This window comes from Hemiscyllium ocellatum, chromosome 9, assembly GCF_020745735.1.
Source record: "Hemiscyllium ocellatum isolate sHemOce1 chromosome 9, sHemOce1.pat.X.cur, whole genome shotgun sequence".
NCBI classification, from domain to species: domain Eukaryota; kingdom Metazoa; phylum Chordata; class Chondrichthyes; order Orectolobiformes; family Hemiscylliidae; genus Hemiscyllium; species Hemiscyllium ocellatum.
Genome location: NC_083409.1, coordinates 77,858,135 through 77,880,247, shown reverse-complemented (window position 1 = coordinate 77,880,247; position 22,113 = coordinate 77,858,135). Strand labels below are relative to the sequence as shown.

Here is a 22,113-nt window from a genome sequence, read left to right as displayed (position 1 = left end):
ACTCCTTATCATAGTCATAATCTAAATACAGATATTCTAGTCTATACGTAGATGTTGCAGAGGTGGGTTGAATTTTTTATTTCCATGAAATAGAATAAAGAATGTTCAGAGGTAAAGAGCTTTGTAATATAATGTTTAGACAAAGACTGAGAACTATTCATTTATACAGACTTTTATATATCAGTTATTTCATGTTAAATTTTTCTAAGTACTTTAAGGGCAGCTATTTTTCTACATTTTTTGTGTCAAATATTCTCATTTGATTTTTACCATATGCAGCCTGTACACACTCACATTTGACATATATAGATTAACAGTAGTATTTCAACCACTCGAAGGACAGAGGTCATTATCTCATGCTTTAACATAGATACTCCCTGACCACATGATGTTAGCAACGTACAGGAATTGTTCTCTCATTCCGATAGCCTGAGACATAAATCAGAAATGACTCTGGATTTCCTGTAGGAAAAGGAAATGTTGAAAAATTAAAATCACATCCACATCATAATGCATTGAATTTAAATACAACTTCCATTGAAATAGATTTATTAAATGACTTGGATTTCTAAACTACCAATCAAGCTCAGTAGCTGACTGCTTTCTACCCTTCTGTGCAACCCACATCTAAAAATCAGTAACACAACTGGGAACCACATACACTCAAACTTAAAATGTTCCATCTTTCTTTCTGTTCTGTAGTTGTTTCTTTATTTCTGCTGATTTTTATTCCCTGTTTCGTATTCAGTGTATTTCTTTCTCTCAAATCCTTATCTTGTGTGTATTTTTATATTTATTAACTTAATAGTTTGAAAATAGTTTCTTCCTTTGGCTCTGGGCTAATCTAATTATCTTATAAGGACCTGAAAGATGTGGACTATCGTGAGATTTTTGCATGATCCCATGAGAAGTGCAGCAAGGCCTCTCTCAAAGTTAGTGAGGCGAGTTTCTCAGTAGGCAATGGTGATTTGTCAAATAAGGTTGGTTGAATGGTTGAATGCCTTATTAAGGGAATATCTGATCTTATTAATATGTAGCTTTCTGACCAAACAAAAAGACACTGAGGATTCTTGATGTTGAAGTCAGAATGTGTACTGAGTGACAAAAAATAATTAAAAGAAATCTGAAATGGAAACAGAAATTGCTGGAAATTCTCAACAGATGTGATAGAATCTGTGGTGAGAAATGAAAGTTAATGTTTCGGGTCCAGTAACCCTCCTTCAGTGTACCTAGCTGGCTGCAAATAGCCTCATGTTGCTTACCATGGAAAAGTATCTTCAGGAACATGATCCATGGGCATTGGCTGCATGCACCCATCATCCATGGACATCAGCATCCAAGAGTTATTAATCCCACACAAGCTTCATGCACCTTCTAATTCACAATCAGGACCCTTAGGAAACACAGGCCTGCTATGTGTGGGGGACCAGAAAAACGCATTGAAAGGCTATGGCAATGACTGGAACCCAACTCACGAACTAGACTGGGCTACATCTCAGAGCAGCTTACTCTCTCAGTGCTCACGCACTTCGTGCCTTGCTTGCAACATCTCTACCATGCTTTTGTTTGCTTTGTAGCCCCTGTTATTGTGACACCACTGCAGCCAGAGCTTAAAGGCAATCTGCATTGCCATTAGAAACAAGAAGAGAAGTTGCCGGAAAAACTCAGCAGGTCTGATAGCATCTATGGAGAAAAAGCAGGAGAATTAACATTTCAAGTTCAGTTCTGAAGAATGGTCACTGGACCCAAAACGGTTACTCACCTGCTTTCTTTCTACAGATGCTACCAGACCTGCTGAGTTTTGCCAGCAATTTCTGTCTTTATTCTTGATTTTCAACATTCATAGATCTTTTGGCTTTTTTAAAAATGTAGTGTTGCCATTCTGAGTTGCCTTTCTCTGCAAACACACCAGCTTCTTGTCAGAACAGAGTAGATTGATCTGTGGTGGGGGTGGAGCAGGGGGGAATGGGAGGAAGAGATATCTTGTAGTATGGTTACTGGGCCAATGCTACAGTACATGCCAACTGCCTGCATAGCAAGCACACTGCAATTAATGGAGCTCCAACAACACTCAAGATGTTTGGCACCATCCAGAACAAAGTATCCACTCGATCCACAAATCTCCATTCCTTCCACTGCTGACACTCAGTAGTAGCAGAGTGTACTATCTACAAGATGCGCTGGAGAAATTCACTAAAGATCCTTAGACAGTACCTTCCAAACCTACAACCACTTCCATCTAGAAGGACGACAACAGCAGATACATGGGGACACCACCATCTGGAATATCCCCTCTAAGCTACTTCCCAATTTGACTCGGAAATTTATCATTGTTCCTTTACTGTCGCTGGGTCAAAATCCTGGAATACTGTTCCTAAGGACACTGTGGGTCAACCTAAAGCACATGGACTGCAGTGGTTCAAGAGGCAGCTCAACATCACCTTCTCAGGGGTAGTGGGTACAGGCATTAAATGCTGGCCCAGCCAGTAATGTCCATGTTCATGAATGAATTTTTAAAAATCCAACCATATGACCATGTTGAACATGTAGAGGGATCATCCTTGGTCCAGTAAAATGGGTGCAAATGTGTTGCTGGTCAAAGCACAGCAGGTTAGGCAGCATCTCAGGAATAGAGAATTCGACGTTTCGAGCATAAGCCCTTCATCAGGAATAAGAGAGAGAGCCAAGCAGGCTGAGATAAAAGGTAGGGAGGAGGGACTAGGGGGAGGGGCGATGGAGGTGGGATAGGTGGAAGGAGGTCAAGGTGAGGGTGATAGGCCGGAGTGGGGTGGGGGCGGAGAGGTCAGGAAGAGGATTGCAGGTTAGGAGGGCGGTGCTGAGTTGAGGGAACCGACTGAGACAAGGTGGGGGGAGGGGAAATGAGGAAGCTGGAGAAATCTGAATTCATACCTTGTGGTTGGAGGGTTCCCAGGCGGAAGATGAGGCGCTCCTCCTCCAGCCGTCGTGTAGTTGTGTTCTGCCGGTGGAGGAGTCCAAGGACCTAAAATGGGGTGCTGTGAGTCAGGTGGTCCAGCACTGTCAGTTATGGGCACAGTCTGCACTCAGTCCAGGGGCTTAGCAATGGTCAGTCGTCCACTTGGTTAGATCGCAGTTGGGGATATGTCCAACTACCGCCTGGAGAATGGGCAACAATTGGTCCAATAGGGACATTGTAAGCAGTCAGGGGGAATGCTACTCATCAGCTGGGAGCCACAAAGAAGTGGTCAGGGGCCTGATCAGTCATGTCCAGGGTTGACTCAACAAAGTCTGTCAGAGGTCTGAGTGAATATAGCCCTAGGAGTTCATGCATTGATCATCCAAGAGAATGCAAGGCAGACCTACAGGAACAATGGAGAGATCACTGCCAGAAGGGTAGGACAGTCAAGGCTGAGGAGGTGGGGAGGGCAGTGGCAAAAGTAGAAACATATGCTGAGGTGGGGACAAGGACATTGACAAACATAAACATAAGGTATAAGGTGAGCGAAACAGCACTGGAGGGCATACTAGGGAATTGGGGTGGAGGGGTGCTGGATATAAGCAGTGACCACCAAAGGGAGAATGTGGATGATCAGAGTGGGCATTATTAAGGTCACATGTTAGGACTCGGGGGGCAGGGAGGAAAATTCAATGTGGTGGCTGTCCACATGGGAAGGGTAGGGGCAAGAAATGGGTGGAAATGGGCTGTCCCCGGTAACCAGATGGAGCCTAGTACTGATGGTGTCCACCAACGTGTGCTGTATTATCTGCCATCACTCACTGTTTCGGATGCTAACTACAAGTGGAAAATGACTCAGACAATACCCAGGATGGGCAGAATCAATGTTAGTTTGATGGGGAAAGTATAAGATCCGCAGTCAGAACTTTGAAGGGGCAAAGGCATGAAGCATGCATTGACAACCTGCAACTACAATTAATTTTCAAACATTTCTTCACCTGTTTCCATTGCATGTGGACTGAAGATGCTGAGGCTTCAAATACTGATCTAAAGGCAATTTGCACCATACCATTGGTGCTTGCAAGTCTAACATTGCCATCTCAATGATGCAAAAGTTAGCAATAATGACTAGAAAAAAGTGAATGCTGGCAAAAAGCATCCCATTCAAGGGTGCTATGATATGAGGGAAACATTGCTTCATCCTCTGTTATGTAAATATTAGGATGGACTCTACTGAACTCAATGGCAATATTCATGGTTGATGTGGGTCTGGGATGGGAAGAGGGCCAGTGTATAGCAGGCACTCTCTTTCTCCGCAACTACACTGGTGAACAGTCCATCTTCCGCAACTACACTGGCACCACCCCCCACCTTTTCCTCCGCTACATCGATGACTGTATCGGCGCTGCCTCGTGCTCCCACGAGGAGGTTGAACAGTTCATCAACTTTACTAACACCTTCCATCCCGACCTGAAATTCACCTGGACTGTCTCAGACTCCTCCCTCCCCTTCCTAGACCTTTCCATTTCTATCTCGGGCGACCGACTCAACACAGACATCTATTATAAACCGACTGACTCCCACAGCTACCTGGACTACACCTCCTCCCACCCTGCCCCCTGTAAAAACGCCATCCCATATTCCCAATTCCTTCGTCTCCGCCGCATCTGCTCCCAGGAGGACCAATTCCAACACCGCACAGCCCAGATGGCCTCCTTCTTCAAGGACCGCAGATTCCCCCCAGACGTGATCGACGATGCCCTCCACCGCATCTCCTCCACTTCCCGCTCCTCTGCCCTTGAGCCCCGCTCCTCCAACCGCCACCAAGACAGAACCCCACTGGTTCTCACCTACCACCCCACCAACCTGTGCATACAACGTATTATCCGCCGCCATTTCCGCCACCTCCAAACGGACCCCACCACCAAGGATATATTTCCCTCCCCTCCCCTATCAGCGTTCCGCAAGGACCACTCCCTTCGTGACTCCCTTGTCAGATCCACACCCCCCACCAACCCAACCTCCACCCCCGGCACCTTCCCCTGCAACCGCAGGAAATGTAAAACTTGCGCCCACACCTCCACACTCACTTCCCTCCAAGGCCCCAAGGGATCCTTCCATATCCGCCACAAGTTCACCTGTACCTCCACACACATCATCTATTGCATCCGCTGCACCCGATGTGGCCTCCTCTATATTGGTGAGACAGGCCGCTTACTTGCGGAACGCTTCAGAGAACACCTCTGGGCCGCCCGAACCAACCAACCCAATCACCCCGTGGCTCAACACTTTAACTCCCCCTCCCACTCCACCGAGGACATGCAGGTCCTTGGACTCCTCCACCGGCAGAACACAACCACACGACGGCTGGAGGAGGAGCGCCTCATCTTCCGCCTGGGAACCCTCCAACCACAAGGTATGAATTCAGATTTCTCCAGCTTCCTCATTTCCCCTCCCCCCACCTTGTCTCAGTCGGTTCCCTCAACCCAGCACCGCCCTCCTAACCTGCAATCCTCTTCCTGACCTCTCCGCCCCCACCCCACTCCGGCCTATCACCCTCACCTTGACCTCCTTCCACCTATCCCACCTCCATCGCCCCTCCCCCTAGTCCCTCCTCCCTACCTTTTATCTCAGCCTGCTTGGCTCTCTCTCTTATTCCTGATGAAGGGCTTATGCTCGAAACGTCGAATTCTCTATTCCTGAGATGCTGCCTAACCTGCTGTGCTTTGACCAGCAACACATTTGCAGCTGTGATCTCCAGCATCTGCAGACCTCATTTTTTACTCTCTTTCTCCTGTTATGAAAAGTTCACTCAGCAGTTGCTTTAACCAGAACCATGGCGGAGTTGAGTAGAGGGTTAGTGAAGATACAGGTTCACTGTTTGGACTCATCTGGCATGCTGTGCTCTGTGTAATTAGAACAGGCAACAAGGCAATGTGCAAGATGCAGAGAAATAGAGACAATGGAAGCAGCCTTCTGAGGAGCAGAATGAGACACTGGGGAGGTGGAAGCATTCCTTTTGTATGGTCAAGCTTATCTGAATTGGGCGCTACAAGCCAGACAGGGCCTGATTCACACCCAGTTCCAGTAGATAACAGCTGGGTGCAACAATCATGGAATGCAAAATAGTAATTGCTCATCTTGCATTTGGTTTCCACCGTGGATAAGGGGATGAAGCATGTACCCAATCACCCTCATCCTGATGGCCACCTTTGTGAGTGGCTCCATTAAGCTGTGAGTAGATCCTCAGTATGCAAACACCAAATGTCACTATTTACTGAAGTTCTACCTGTCCCCAGTGTAGCAAAGGATGGAATTGCCTCATTGCCATGGAATGCTCCAAGTAGTTGGACCATTCTGTTTCACTTGTCCTTCAAGGAGAAATTTGCAAAAAGAAACATCTTTGACCTCGAGACCCTAAGCAAATAGGAGAGGGCAAATTCAGTGGTCCCTGAGCAGATGATTAAAGTTATTTAGCAGAACGCTTTATCACCAGAACTTTCCAACTATCACCAAGATATCACTTAGCGGGTGGTGAGATCCTTGTTGCATGCCCGGTCGGCCTGAGCCACTGCACACTGCCCTCAGAGCAGCTGCAAGGTGGGGGAACGAGACTGTCATACATCTCCTTCAGGAATGTGCATTTGGAAATGAAGTCTGGAGAATGTTGCAGTAGTTTTTGTCAAGGTTCATTCCGAGCAACTCCATGCACAATGGTTTGATCTCTGGGACATACACCAATACAAATATCGACTGTACCTGGAGGACTGTCAACTCAGTGATTGACACTCTTTGGTCTGCCTGAAACTTGTTGGTCTTCCAGAACAAGGAGTTGACCTTGACTGAATGTTGCAGTCTGGCACATTCCAAGGTCCAGGACTATGTGTTGAAGGACACACTAAAGCTTGGGGCAGCTGCTGCAAGGCGCAGTGGAGAAAGACCATTGTCTAAGGTCTTTCGGCTGAAGTTAAATGAAGGCCCGTTCAGTTATTGGACCCTCCGGGTACCTCAAATGCATGTAACTATAGTCTGGTTCAAATAATAAATGTTTTTGGTTTGTTGATTAGCGTCAAACTCCGATGTTTGTTTGTTTCTTTGCTACGCTACTGTACAGAACCAAACTGCATCTGTGACTATGTAAATATATATAAAGATTCTTTTATGAATAAAGTACATTATTGAAATTTTTAAACAATTGGTTTCCACCATGGGAGCAAACTGCATCCTCCATCTGTTTCATTTTTGAATGTTTGCACTAGCTGTAAATAAAAACTCATGTTTGGAATTGTCCGGCTGCTTGATTGCCCAGTAGGGGAACATCAGATTCAGACAATGAAAAGCTGTGGGTGTCCAGTCCAAATCAGGGACAGAGTATAGGTGACTTGGAGAGGGCATTTAGACCGGATGCAGCCAAGGGCTGTGCGGCTTGGAGGTTAAATAGCAACTAGTGTGAGAGAATGGTGTTGTATGTTTGAGGGAGTGTCAACCAGGTCAATTCTGCTGGGCAGTGAACAGCGAAGGCTGGTGTTTGCTGTGCCATTACATTGCCATTTGTCTGAATGCACAGTGATCTTTTAAAGATGGCATGGATGCTAAGAACAACAGTCTTTTGGCAGCTATCTGCTGAGTGATACTCCAGAAATGGCAGTTGGCAAAATGGGGGGACGGTCGAATGAGAGGGTTGCCATGGGGACAGGGTAGGTAGCTAATGAGAAGAGTTGGGTAATGAGACCTCAGTAGACATCCATTAACCCTCAAAAGGACTGAATGCGACTGACACTTAGTCAAAAATATGTAAGATTCAGTCTCTTGAATTAATGCATTGTTGGTCAAAGTCTTCTACTCTCCTAGTGACAAAGCAACCTGTAATTAGAGACCCATATATAAAGAAAGTCATTGCAGCTGACAGATATCTGGTTATGTGATTCAGCTTGTCATGATTTGAAAGATCTTGACTCTAAACTTTGAACTCTTGTTTACGTGATTCATACAAAATATTTAAAAAAAATATGAATTCTTTCCTGTCTTCTCCAATAATTTTTCACATCTAACATTATGTAGTCCAAACATTTCCATCTCATATTTCGAGTACAGACGGGGATTTAATGTTTTACAGGTGGCCCTTGGCAAGGAATGTGCTGGTTGCAAACTTCTTCCAGATGGCCACACAGCATGAGTAATAACATAACCTCATTAAATCGGTTAGTCCCAGCTACAGTCACTTAGTAATCAAAGTGGAAGCCTAAGGTAACATCAACCCCACCTATGCAACATGAAAAAGATTCAAATCTACTGAACCAGGTCTTGTCACAGTACTGAAATTTGGCCTAGCTTGATGAATATAATACAACCATTCACAGAAGATGAATTATGCTCAAAGACCCTTCTATATTACACTTTCCCAGGCTATGATTTTAGTGAGACTGTTCTAGTGGGTCAGCGAACACATACAATAGTATCAGCTGTGTGTTTCTTGATTAAGTATCCAAGTTAAGTTTTTATATGCCAAAAGAATACATGCATGTAATTGCATCTGCCTTTGCTTTTGGTGAGAGGGTATAAATGCCATAGTTAGGATGCAAACATTTGAGATAATGTTGCAGTAGTAAGAAAAGTCAAGAGTTAATTGGGAAGAGACTGTGTACACTTGAAAATGATTTATTAGGTGGACATTTTAAGAATGGCATAAATGCTCATTGAAAAATGGCTAATCCTATAAATCTGAATCATGACTATATGTTAAATGTAATTATGAAGTCATTTTCTATAACTATGGTAATTACAGACACTGTCATTTGGTACCAAAGTCATCTCTCCTGTGCCACTTCTTGACCTTCAATTCAAAACTCCATAGTTTCAGTCCTAAATACGTTCCTAAATTAATAGTTAGGGCAATAATCGAATTAATTACACTTCACCAAAGATGTATTTTTAATTGTACTTTTCCTGTATTTTGTGTATTGTTTATGGTCCATTGGTAATGCTGTTTACATGGTGGGATCCATAACTTCATGAAAAATGCACAGCAAATGTGTAGCTGTTAGTTTTGTAATGGTTACAGTCGTACATCAGTGAGTCCAAATGCTCCATGAGTCCATAAACCATCCTTTAATCTGATTTGCAGCCTTCCCAACTGCATTGTGGAATTAGAATTTAAGAGACTGGAAACTGGATCATGCAGAATGAGTTTTACAAGAAAAGAAATTGTATAAATTTCACTTTTCAATGTACATGGTTCTGTACTTGCTCGTCTTGGCATGGTGGTTCCTGTTTATCTGGTATTTGCAATGGTCTATCTCTGTAACTCTCTAAGGAGGGAATAGCCTGCTCATGCATGCTCCACAGGCAATTCCATTAAAAGTGACAAGAGATGCTATGAACTGGGCAAGCCTTCTTTGAACAGTATACTGCTTCCCAAGCCACTAACTATGCTCCCCCTTCATGTGGGCTCCTAATTGGTCCAGCTAGTGATCCTACGTTTTGAATGACTGCTGATAGTTCTGTTGGTTCACCTCGTCCTTTTCAAACTAAAATACTGAGGTACAATTCAGCCGTACACTTATTGAGGACATACAAGCAGATCTGATGTAATCTTAAGGCTCTGCTGTAGAAATCCAAAGAGCACTTCTGCAACAGATTTCCGCAGGTGAGTTTCCTTCCAACTATTGCTTTCAATTGTCATTTGGAAAGCCATTGTGTTAGGTTTTACTCCAGAATTTCTTCGCAGAGTGTAACGTCCCTTTATTTGTAAGGCTTCAAAATAACATTGTAAATCTTTTCTCTTCAAGTTTGCACCTCAGATGTCTGACAGTCCATGTGGTTAGGATGGCAGCAGGGATCAAATAGGGTCAAGTAAGTCTCTGAGCTGGCTTTAAAACCATTAGCACCCCATTACCACGATATAGTTGTTGTGGTTCTGTTCGCCGAGCTGGGAATTTGTGTTGCAGATGTTTCATCCCCTGTCTAGGAGACATCCTCAGTGAATGAGGATGTCACCTAGACAGGGGACGAAACATCTGCAACACAAATTCCCAGCTTAGCGAACAGAACCAAACAACGAGCACCCGAGCTACAAATCTTTTCACAAACTTTGAACCACTATATAGTGGGATTTAAAATCATGCTTGTAACATCAGAAGTCTGTAAGTCACTGATTCATTCATGACAGCAGAATTGATAGTCAGCAAAACATAAAGACGCATGATCATTACTGTTTAGAACAAGGTGTACATTTTAAACAAAGAGGCTTAACTGGATATTCTCCCAAGATGGAAACAGGGATCATGATGTTCAATGTGTAACATGGTTGAAGAAAATTTGAGCTGGGAAGAATTGAGAATTGAAATAATAGAGGAGTGGTGGCTTTCAATGTTTTGACTGGAAATCCTGATATTGGAGATGGAAAGTCAGGTAGATATCCTGCAAGGAGGGGCTGAGGAAACCATCCAAACGCATGCATAAAATATTCCAAAATCAACCCAGAAGACTTAGATGCAGTGCTACGAGAAATTCATTTACCTGAAATCAATGTTCAAGGTCAATAAATGCATCTTTAAATGTCACGTTCTACCAACTGCAAGAGTAACCTCAAACTTTTCTCAAATCACCACATACACATCTCTCAACTACCAAGAATGTGCGTCAATTGAGCTTCAATATAACATTTATATTTCACTTCACCCTCACAAACCTAGCACCATTGTACATTTCATAACCACACCTTACAGCTTGTACACTGTGCCAGCTATGCAACCATGGCAGTCATATCAGCCAAACAGATTGCACAACATGAAGGGGCACTTTGCTCTCTTTTACAGACCAAGTTGGTTCACAGTTGGAGGTAGACAAAGCTAACTGGAGGAGAACAAATATGCTTTGCATCTTCTGGCTTCATTGAGGAGATGGTGCTGCCCATTACCGGCAAATTTATGAGGGCATAAAACTGTCATTTAATAAAAGGATTTTGTAGTCTGAATTACAGCAGTAACAAAATGTTACTTAGAGCTTTTCATGACAATGCAGTTTATCTGTGCATGAGTTGGTACATCCCAAGTTGTTTCCATCATTTTCTAGGGAACTAGATATGAGGCAAATCTACAGGTGAAGAAAACCTGCTCTGTGTGAACCTTTTCTGAAATTTGGACTTGTCTCTATGCCTTTCATCTCTAAAAATTAGCAAGATCAATTTCAACATTAATGGTGATCTTCAAAGTGGAACAACTTTCAAAAGTGACAATTTTCAATAATTTATTCACAAACTGTCTCATGAAAAAAAAACTACCATACTGAGAAACCAATCCTGCAACACTAGGCATATCCACTCCTGAGGCTGCTGTTTTATATTGTGCTTTAAGACTACGCAGCCACCTACACATTGAGATACTGCTCAAGTGAATCTCAGGCCATGTGCCTGTACACACACTGTTCCTTATCTCTAAGAAAGGCTCTTCAGTGAAGTATCACAGAATCATTATGATGCTGACAGAGGCTATTCTGCCCAGCATGTCTACTCTAACTCTACAACAAACAATATGAATTGATACCATTCTTTTGTTTCTCTCCGTACATTTATTATATTCAAGTAATCACCAAATAGCCCCCTTGAACACTTCAACTGGGCCTATAAAAGATGTTGAGGGGATTGATTGGGTGGTTCCTGAGAGTTGTTTCCCATTGTGGGGAGAACCTAGAACTGGGTGACACAGTTTTAGAATAAGGAATCTCCCATTTAAAACAAAGAGGAATTCTTTCTCTCAGAGGACTGTTAATCTGTGGAATTTAATACTCCAGAAAACCTTGGCCATCACATGAGTCACTGAATATATTCAAAGGTGAGTCTGAAAGATTTTGATCTGCAAGAGGGAATCAGTGGTTTTGTCTGGGGGAGGTGAGAATGCTGTCAAAAAAGTGGAGTTAATGCTTACTAAAATGGCAAAGAGGGCTGGAGGAACCATGTGATCCACTCCTGCTCTACTTTTATACTTTTACATTCTTAAAACATGAAATAAATCAACCTGCAACTAATCCATCAGCCTAGTGTTGCAGGATTGGTTTCTCAGTATGGTAGTTTTTTTTTTCATGAGACAGTTTGTGAATAAATTATTGAAAATTGTCACTTTTGAAAGTTGTTCCACTTTGAAGATCACCATTAATGTTGAAATTGATCTTGCTAATTTTTAGAGATGAAAGGCATAGAGACAAGTCCAAATTTCAGAAAAGGTTCACACAGAGCAGGTTTTCTTCACCTGTAGATTTGCCTCATATCTAGTTCCCTAGAAGAATGATGGAAACAACTTGGGATGTACCAACTCATGCACAGATAAACTGCATTGTCATGAAAAGCTCTAAGTAACATTTTGTTACTGCTGTAATTCAGACTACAAAATCCTTTTATTAAATGACAGTTTTATGCCCTCATAAATTTGACATTAAAGATGGGTTAATGATTTATAGGACATTTTATTGCTAATAATGAGTTAGTGTTCAAACTTTCCTTTAATACTGTTTGCTCAAAATGAATTACAAGAGTGTCATAGCATTTTGGCTTGATTTACATTTTGCAACTCGAAAACAAAACACAAAGTAGAATGCTGAAAATCCATGTTGATTGATTTTAATAGTACCAGAGTTGAAATCACTATCAGATCAGCCATGATCTTATAAAGTGGTGGAGCAGGCTTGAGGGATGAATACTGCTCCAAATTTATATGTTCATACATCACTCTCTCCTCATTTAAGATGCTCCTTATAAAATTTCTCTCTTTTACCAAGCCTTTGACCATTTGCTCTCATATTTCAAATGACTCATTAAAAGTTTGCCTGATAATACTGCTTGGAATATTTCTATATATTAAAGCCAATGTATAACTGCAAATTGTTGGTAGTATTATTTAACATATCATATACACTTTTTATTGATGGGATGTGGGCATCACTGGCTCAGTTAATATTTATTGCTCATCCCTAATTGCCCAGAGGGCAGTAAAGAGTCAACCACATTCCTGTTGGTCTGGAGTCAGATATGGCAGCTTCCCTCCCTAAAGGGCAGTAGTCAACCTGATGAGTTTTCTGACAATAGACAATGTATTCTTGGTCATCATTTGACTCTTAATTCCAGATATTTTTATTGAATTCGAATTCCACTATCTGATGTGGTAGGTTCAAATCTGGGCCTTCAGAACATTACCTGGGATTCTGAATTAACAGTCCAGCAATAGTACCACTCAGCCAACACCTCCCCACTTCAACATTAAGATTAGTTTACTGCAATCCAGTGGAGAAATCCTGTCGTGACACTGGGGGGTCTTGCCTGCGACAGAATAGCCAATGAAGCGAGAGACCAGCGTTGCCTCTATGTGGGAATGACCATTAAGCCACATGTCAATCAGCCAGAGCCAAAGTCACCAGTGGGCCTTCTCTGGAATCCCAGGGATTTTGGATTCAGTGGTGTCTCAGAGGCCATCTCCTCTGCCAGAAGAGCAGCCCCAAATTCCTAAGATCCTGAAGTTCAGGATAGAGGTAGGCTATGTTGGGAGTGGGGGAAAGTTTCTCAGGTGCAGATCACAGGGACTGGATTTGAACAAACACTCGCTTCCCAATGTACAATTCTACGGTTGGGCACTGATTGCCTTTGATCATCCGACCGAACCTCCTGTGCCCTGATGTGACCAACAGGATAGCAGCTGTCATGCACCTGCATGGCAAATGGCTGGTTTGTAACTGGAATGATGCCAGTAGGGGCAGGATGAGGCCCTGGAGTGGTCTAACTTGGCATTTTAAATACCTCAATTGCTGGAGGTAGGAAAGCAACAGCACACAAGTACCCAACACTTGGAGTGGCATGGTGGCTCAGTGATTAGCACTGATGCCTCACAGCACCAGGGACCCAGGTTTGATTCCAGCCTTGGGCGACTGCCTGTGTGGAATTGCACGTTCTCCCCATGTCTGTGTGGGTTTCCTCCACAATCCAAAAATGTGTATGTCAGGTGAATTGGCCACACTAAATTGCCCATAGTGTTAGGTCAGAGGGAAATGGGCCTGGATCGCCTACTCTTTGGAGGGTTGGTGTGGACTTGTTGGGCCACAGAGTCTGTTTCCACACTGTAGGAAATCTCATGACAAGTACAAGAGTCCTTCCTATTTTCAAGCTTGCCACCAGTAAAAGTGAAAGTTTTTTTGTGTTAAATTATGTTGGTGACAGACCATACCAAGAATTGTAATATTTCAATTATGTGGCTGCTAGTTGTCAAAGGAACTCCATGAGTTACAGATACCAGTGAATCCAAATAACATATTCAAATTGCTATCATTTATTGGGGAATTTGCCAGAAATGAAAAGAGGATTTTTGGAACTATAATAGCAAAAGACATGGGCATGAAGCATTTAGCAGTTTGCATTTTAAATCACCTGTTTCTTTAAACTAACTAAGGCAAAGCAAAATCCACCAGCAATATTGAAAACCATCAATGAAGAAGCAAAGTTAATCAGTCACTGGTGATAAAATTAGTTTTTCAAACCCTGAAGATTTAGGGGAATAAATGAGAACTTCCACTTAATTAATGTTGAAATAATTACACTTTATGAATGAAAACAGTAAAGCTCTTTGTAGTTAATACAGCTTACCTTACTGCCTGTTAAGAACACTGTGTTAGGCTAATGTCCTGTTATGTGTCACGTGATTCTCCAGCGCAGCCATGTATGTAGCCTCTGGAACACTTGTGCACAATTGGCCCCTGGCTAATTAATTTCTAGCTTTTTACAAATAATCGAACATTATTGACCCTGGGAAAAACTGAATGCAGTAAAAGAATGTGACTGGAATTTTCCTATCCTTTTGAGAGCAGGCTAGAATGTGGGAGGGATGGGACCATGCACAGGAAGATGCCAGGAAGGTACCTGGCATCTATTCACCATTGTGCCATTTTTCCAGTGAAGAGAAAACAAGAGTTGGCAGATAGGCTGCCTTCTGGGAACTCATTTGAGGCATTTGCTACCTTCGAATGGTTTTCCCACACAGATAGGAACCCGAATAAACAGTGGGGACCTGGCAATCTTGGAGATAGTGAGGACTGCAGATGCTGGCAAGTCAGAGTCAATAAAATGTGGAGCTGGAAAAAGCGCAGCAGGTCAACCAGCATCAGAGGAACAGGAGAGTCAATGTTTCAGGCAGAACCCTTCATCAGGACACCTAGCAACCTCAGCAAGCTTCAGACTGGGAATGTCCTTTCTAGTCATTGCACTGTCCCCCCCCGATGAAACTTGGCAGCAGTGGCTGCTGATGTGACCTGATTCCACTTACCTAAAGGTGCGTGGCCATTGAGGTAGCCACTTCATACCGTGGGTGCTGAGCTGGCAGCCCTCTGATTGGCTCTGCAATCCCAGAAATGGCCATTTAATTGGTGACTTATGGAAATCTGCCTGTCAGGTTCTGCCACTGGCTGAAGTGACCTCGCCTCCTGTTTTCAGCTCCTGCAGCAAGACCTCTACCTCCCTGCATTAATTCAACTCTATGTCATATATCTTGATGTCAACATAGATGGGAATGTCTGGAAGAAACCAAAGGAAAATCAGGAGATGTGCATATCGAATGGTCAATCTATTACCTGGACTTTTCTAGTTGGATGTATTGTTTAATATGTATTGGGCATTCTACAGACTAGCAAAAAAAGTTAGCCTGGGTGCAATTTAAGAACATTGCTCCCTCCCTAAATGCACACTAAAACATTACAATTAACGTTTGACTAAATCCTCTTCAATTACTGCCTTATTATTCTCTTCTACCTCCTTCTGACAATTTGGAGGTCAATTATACACATTCAAAGATGTGTTTCCCCTTTTTGTGTTTTATTTTGCTTTTACCCATTTTACCTCATTTAATGGGCCTTTCGATATATCATCCTTCCTCTATAATTGATGTCTTGATCAACATTGGGCCTCCCCAGAAATGGCTCCAGTGCCTCAAAAATCAAATAGTACCATCCTGCATCATCTCTCAAGCCACACATTCATCTGCTTTATCCATCTGTTCTAATACTCAAAACGGTGTGGCACTGGAAACAATCCTTTGGTGTCCTGCTTTTCAGTTTCTTACCTAAATTCCTAAAGCCTGCCCGCAGGACCCACATTCTCTTTCTGTGTAATTGGTTTCAACATAAACCACAACCTCTGGCATCTTCTCCCTTCAGAGTGCCCTGCAGCTGCTCCATGATGTCCATGACCCTGGCACCCGCAAGGCAACATATCATCTATGGTCGCAGAAATGCCTGTCCAGTCCCCTCACTGGTGAATCCACTACCATTATTACCCTTCTGCATTTCTTCCTCCCTCCATCTTAACATCCCCCAGTGCCAAACAGGTGGGCCACCCACAGTGTCGTGGTCTTGACTCTAGCTGGCCACCACAGAGGAACTGACCTTCTCACCATTTTTCAAAGCTCAGAGATGGTTTGTGAGTGAGATATCCTCAGGGGATTCCTTTACTAGCTATCTGGCAATCAGCTGTTCCCTTTCTGCCTGCATTTCCCTCAGTTGCAGGGTGACCACATCCTGAAACGTGCTATCTGTGAGCCTCCCAGCTCTGTTAATGCACTGCAGTGCTCTCAGTTACTGCTCAAACTCCAAAGCCTGAAGCTTGAGTTGCCACAGCTGGAGCAACCTCCTACACACAGTCATCAAGACCACCAGGAGCATGTGGAATTTCCCACATAGTGCAGGATGTGTAACTCAGAGTCCTGAGCTCCCCAAACTGATTCCACATCACGATCCTTGAATATCCTGTTTTACTAATGTACTGATGTCCTCTCTTATTGGAAGTGTTTTACGCCACAACCTTTTCCATGTTGTCTATACTGCCTTGACATAAAATATCCTTTGATATTCAATCCTAAATGCGGTCTAACCACATTCTCTTAATGGCAATTAAATCATATCAGTTTACCTCGATTTGTGCATTTAAATAATCAACTTTTCTGCAAATGTTTTGTTCACTCAGGTAGAATGTCTTTAATTCAGTCTTTTTAACGTTACTCTACATTTTGAATCTACTTGATGCTTGACTTACTGCAGGCAGCATGAATGCAATATCCCGCCTGCTGACCTCTTTTATCCTTAGCGATGTGCAAGAAGCAGAAGAAAATGCTCTGGATACACTGCAATTAAAGAGTCGACTCAACTTTGTTTTGTTCTGTGTTTCTTGCCCCTAAGTGTTTCTGTTTAGTTGAGATCCCTTCTTCCTGTGCAGTGTTTCTTGCTGCACGCAGACGTTGTTTGCTTATTCTAGTTAAATGATTGTAACTAGCAAGAAGATATGTGACAAAATTTTATCCTTGCTGGTGTTGCACAAGCAATGGCAACAACAGAGGGAAAATATGGAGAGATGGAAAAAAGGTCAAAGGTTAGAGCCACAAAGTCAAAAAATTATTTTGCAACTTTTTGCTTTAAGCCTTTTTTTGAAATTTGTTCATGGGATGTGGGCATTGCTGAGTAGGCCTACATTTATTGTCCATCCCTAATTGTTCAGAAAGCAGTTCAGAGAGAGCCGCATTGCTGTGGATCTAGAGTCCATTGTAGGCCAGAGCAGCATGGCCAATTTCTTTCTGCAAGGACATCAGTGAACCAGGTAGTTATTTATGACCTGGAGATAGTAAGGACTGCAGATGCATCCTTCATCAGGACCCGAAATGTTGACTTTCCTGCCTGACCTGCTGTGCCTTTCCTCCTTTTATCAACTCAAATGGGGATTTACAATTTACATTATACTACAAGGCTGCCATTGGGCTTTGTATTCCAGATTTTTATCGAATCCAAGTTTCACCATCCGACATAGTGTGATCCAAACCAGTGTCCCCAGTACACGAAGGTTGGTGGAGTTGTGGATAACGATACAAAGGTTGGTGGAGTTGTGGATAGTGTGGAGGGCTGTTGTAGGTTAACACAGAACATAGGACATTACAATGCAATACAGGCCCTCATTGTTGCACCGACTTGTGAGACCAATCTGAAGCCATCTAACCTAAACTATTCCATTTTCATCCATATGTTTATCAAATGACCATTTGAAAGCCCTTAAAGTTGGTGCATCTACTACAGAGAATGGTTGCAATGAGACATTGACAGGTTGCAGAACTGAGCTGATGAGTAACAGATGGAGTTCAACCTGGAAAAGTGTGAAGTGATTCACTTTGAAAGGTCAAATTTGAATTCAGAAAACAGAGTTAAAGGTAGGATTCTTGGCAGTATGGAGAAACAGAGGGATCTTGGGGTCCATGTCCATAGATCCCTCAAAGTTGCCATCCAAGTTGATAGGGTTGTTAAGAAGGCAGCTGAAAATGTGTTGCTGGTTAAAGCACAGCAGGTTAGGCAGCATCCAACGAATAGGAAATTCGACGTTTCGGGCATAAGCCCTTCATCAGGAATGGATGTTAAGAAGGCATATGGTGTGATAGCTTTCGTTAGCAGGGTGGTTGAGTTTAAGAGCCATGAGTTATGTTGCAGCTCTATAGAGCTCTGGTTAGATCACACTTGGAATATTGTGTTCAGTTCTGGTCACTTCATTATGGGAAAGATGTGGAAGCTTTAGAGAGGGTGCAGAGGAGATGTACCAGGATGCTGCCTGGATTGGAGGACATGTCTTATGAAGAAAGGTTGAGGGAGCTAGGGTTTTTCTAGTTGGAGTGAAGAAGGATGAGTGGTGACTTGATAGAGGTGTACAAGATGTTGTGAGGCATAGATAGAGTGCAGTAACGGAGACTTCTTCCCATGGCAGAAATGTCTACCATGAGGGGGCATTATTTTAAGGTAATTGGAGGAAGGTTTAGGGGAGATGTCAGAGGGATGTTCTTTACTGAGGGAGTGGTGGGTGCTTGGAATGCACTGCCAGCAGTGGTGGTAGAGTCGGATACATTAGGAATATTTAAGCGGCTCTTGGATAGGCACATGGAACTTAGTACAAGGAAGGGTATGTAGGTTAGTCTGATCTTAGACTAGGATAAAAGGCCTGCACAACATTGAGGGCTGAATGGCCTGTACTGTGTTGTACTGTTCTATGTTCTATGTTCTATATTCTATTATAGGCCTGTAGCTGTAGATTACTAGCCCAGTCACATTACCAATATAAGAGAAAGTGAGGACTGTAGATGCTAGAGATCAGAGTCAAGAGTGTAGTGCTGGAAAAGCACAGCAGGTCAGGCCTCTTTCCTGAAACACTAATTCTCCTGCTCTTCAGATGCTGCCTGACCTGCTGTGCTTTTCCAACGCCACACTCCTGACATTGGGCGGCACGGTGGCACAGTGGTTAGCACTGCTGTCTCACAGTACCTGAGACTTGGGTTCGATTCCCGACTCAGGTGACTGACTGTGTGGAGTTTGCACGTGTCTCCCCATGTCCGCGTGGGTTTCCTCCGGGTGCTCCGGTTTCCTCCCACAGTCCAAAGATGTGCAGGTTAGGTGAATTGGTCATGCTAAATTATCCGTAGTGTTAGGTAGGGGGTAAATGTAGGGGTATGGGTGGGTTGCGCTTCGGCGGGTCGGTGTGGACTTGTTGGGCCGAAGGGCCTGTTTCCACACTGTAAGTAATCTAATCTAATTACCAATATACTGTCTCCTATCATGTTGAAAAGCAACTTCAGAATCTTAATATTGAACATTGACAACATTATTTCCATGCATTTGTATCTCTTTAAATCCCCAACTCCCCCTATTTATATACCACTTCCAATTCTCCTCTCCTCCCCTGAGAAACTAAATGGTGCAAAGTTGTTACAGCACATAGCTGTCAGCTGCAGTTCACCAAATGCCTGTCCCAGCTATCACCCAATTGAGTCTCAATCCTCAATCCTTCATCCATGTATGTGTTTATTGGCAAATCACTGACCCACAACATTATCCTGCCTGTTTTTGGACCAAATCACACACTACCTTAGCTCTACAACACTTCACTGTAGAGCTTAGGGATACCTATGACTTGCATGTTTCTGCCAGGTATTCTGCATACGTTAGTCACATGCATTTCTTAGCACTCACTTACTTTGCACCGACTTGGAAGCTACCAGCCTCTGTCTGATTCACATTCCTTTCTTAATGCATACTCATTGACTTCATTGCTGACTTTCAGGCTGCCAGCATCTCTATGGGTTGCATTGTTCTTAAGTACATAAAGTCTTCCATATTCAGGGAACCAGTCACTGTGGCTTGCATTGCCTTTCAGTACTGAAGGAAAAATAGGCAACTGATGACAATGGGTAGTATTCACTAGTCAAGGGATTGAGCATGTGGCTATGCAGCATGTTGCTACATCAACATCACACTTACAGTATATGACAGCAGTTTACATCATTCAAGCTTCAAGGAAACGGCCATTTGTGAAAGTCAAAGAGCAGCAACCCTTAGATGGATGAAGGGGGACTATAGTTAGTCAGGAAATACCAGCACTGCAATAGATTGCCCCTGGTCAGTCAGGTGATTGAATCAACCAGAACCAGGGAGCCATGGTCACTCCTTCAGATCAATCCAACCAGCCTGAGGATTGCAGGCAGATCCAGATGCTGTGAAGAAGATCAGTCAGGGAGCTGGGCCACGGTCAGTCAAATCAGCCTGGAATGATGGTGTTTGGTTTTTGATAAATAATAGTCAATGGGCTGATCAGGGACCAGTCAATAGAGTCCTAGGGAAAGCAGGCAACTGAAATCTGGCAATAAGCTTCACTGTACTGGGTCACTCAGAGAATGATAACAGTGATAGGCGACAATTGGAGATAGGTGGGTAGGATCTCATAGTGAAAAGTTAGTTTTGGGAGCTCCAGAAGATGGGTTTGAAACAAATCACAGTAACACTGGCCCCTTCGTGGGAAGGCTTAGGACCAACAAGTGCATGACCTCTGGGGATAAAGTGGAGATTTTATAATTTAACAGTTTAATAAATTTATTAATTTACTAGCTCCATAAAGAGTCTCAAACAAAATGTGGGGAGGTTGAAAAGTTAAAGGAGTCTCATGGACAGCAACTCCAAAGGAAACATGGAGGATGGATGTTCAAATATCACAGATGGAGCATGTAAGTCACTCACACTGAAACAACATTGAAACTTTGTTGTAAGCATATCAAAAATAAACAATGCAATATGGCTGACACCATGCGCAAAGTGGGAAGGGTTGGTTACTGATTTCTGGAGGATACAGGACAAAGCTATTTGATTTTGAGACCCTGCTTGAGGTATGTGAAGTAATCACACTTCCAGTGATTCTGTAATGCCACCCATCTGACTCTAAGTGACATTTCATCAGCAAGTCATTCATTGTCGAAGAATGCATGTTTGTAGTTTCAGGTAATCATGACCACGACATTATGAGTACTAATTGTTTGCCTGTCATGATTGCTAAGCAATTTTTTATCAGACAAAGACACTCAAATCAATTCTTGAGCTTTCCATTTCACAAGTTCACTCCATAGCTAGCACTGGAAGATGCTGCATTCACACACTGAACTGTAAGTATGCAAGGATGTGGATTTTGATGCAGATCAGAGGCTTTTTTGGGGGCAGGTGGGGCTATAATGTTGGCTTTCTGGCAAAATTCTACTCCCCCCATGTAGCATGAAAACTTTGGTTGTGCGGTGTATGTTTGAATAATAGGACATCATTCAATGTTCCTTTTGAAAGCATGGTAGTGAACTTCTTTGGAGGTTTTCATGTCATACTGTGTGAGGACATAACATGACACTGCATTCTGATGCATGTGAATGCTCAGGAGTTCCTTCAACAAACTTGTGTTATATCTGTGACATCCACCACAAGGTATCTGCTCAACAGCACTCTGTAGTAATGAATTCAGCAAATTCACTACCCTCTGATAGAATAAATTTCTGCTGGCCTCTGTTTCAGATGAGCAACTCCTTATCCTAAGAAGAAAGTGAGGACTGCAGATGCTGGAGATCAGAGTCGAGATTGTGGTGCTGGAAAAGTACAGCAAATCAGGCAGCATCCGAGAAGCAGGAGAATCGATGTCTTGGGCATAAGGTGGAGGGGAAGGTAATCGGTCGGAGAAGAGGGTGGAGTGGATAGGTGGGAAGGAAGATGGACAGGTAGGACAGGTCAAGAGGGTGGTGCCGAGTTGGAAGTTCGAATCTGTGATAAGGTGGGGGAGGGGAAATGAGGAAAGTGGTGAAATCCACAGTGATCCCATGTGG

The 22,113-nt window shown here is 43.2% G+C and overlaps 1 long non-coding RNA gene across 1 annotated transcript in view; it reads right to left on the bottom strand.

The window, feature by feature from the left end:
* Positions 1 to 376: 376 nt before the first annotated feature.
* The window catches only part of LOC132818780 (uncharacterized), a 191,700-nt gene continuing 169,963 nt past the window's right edge, over positions 377 to 22,113 (bottom strand). The window contains exon 3 of the long non-coding RNA XR_009645020.1: positions 377 to 462. This is a non-coding gene — a long non-coding RNA (uncharacterized LOC132818780). The remainder of the gene's footprint in view (positions 463 to 22,113) is intronic.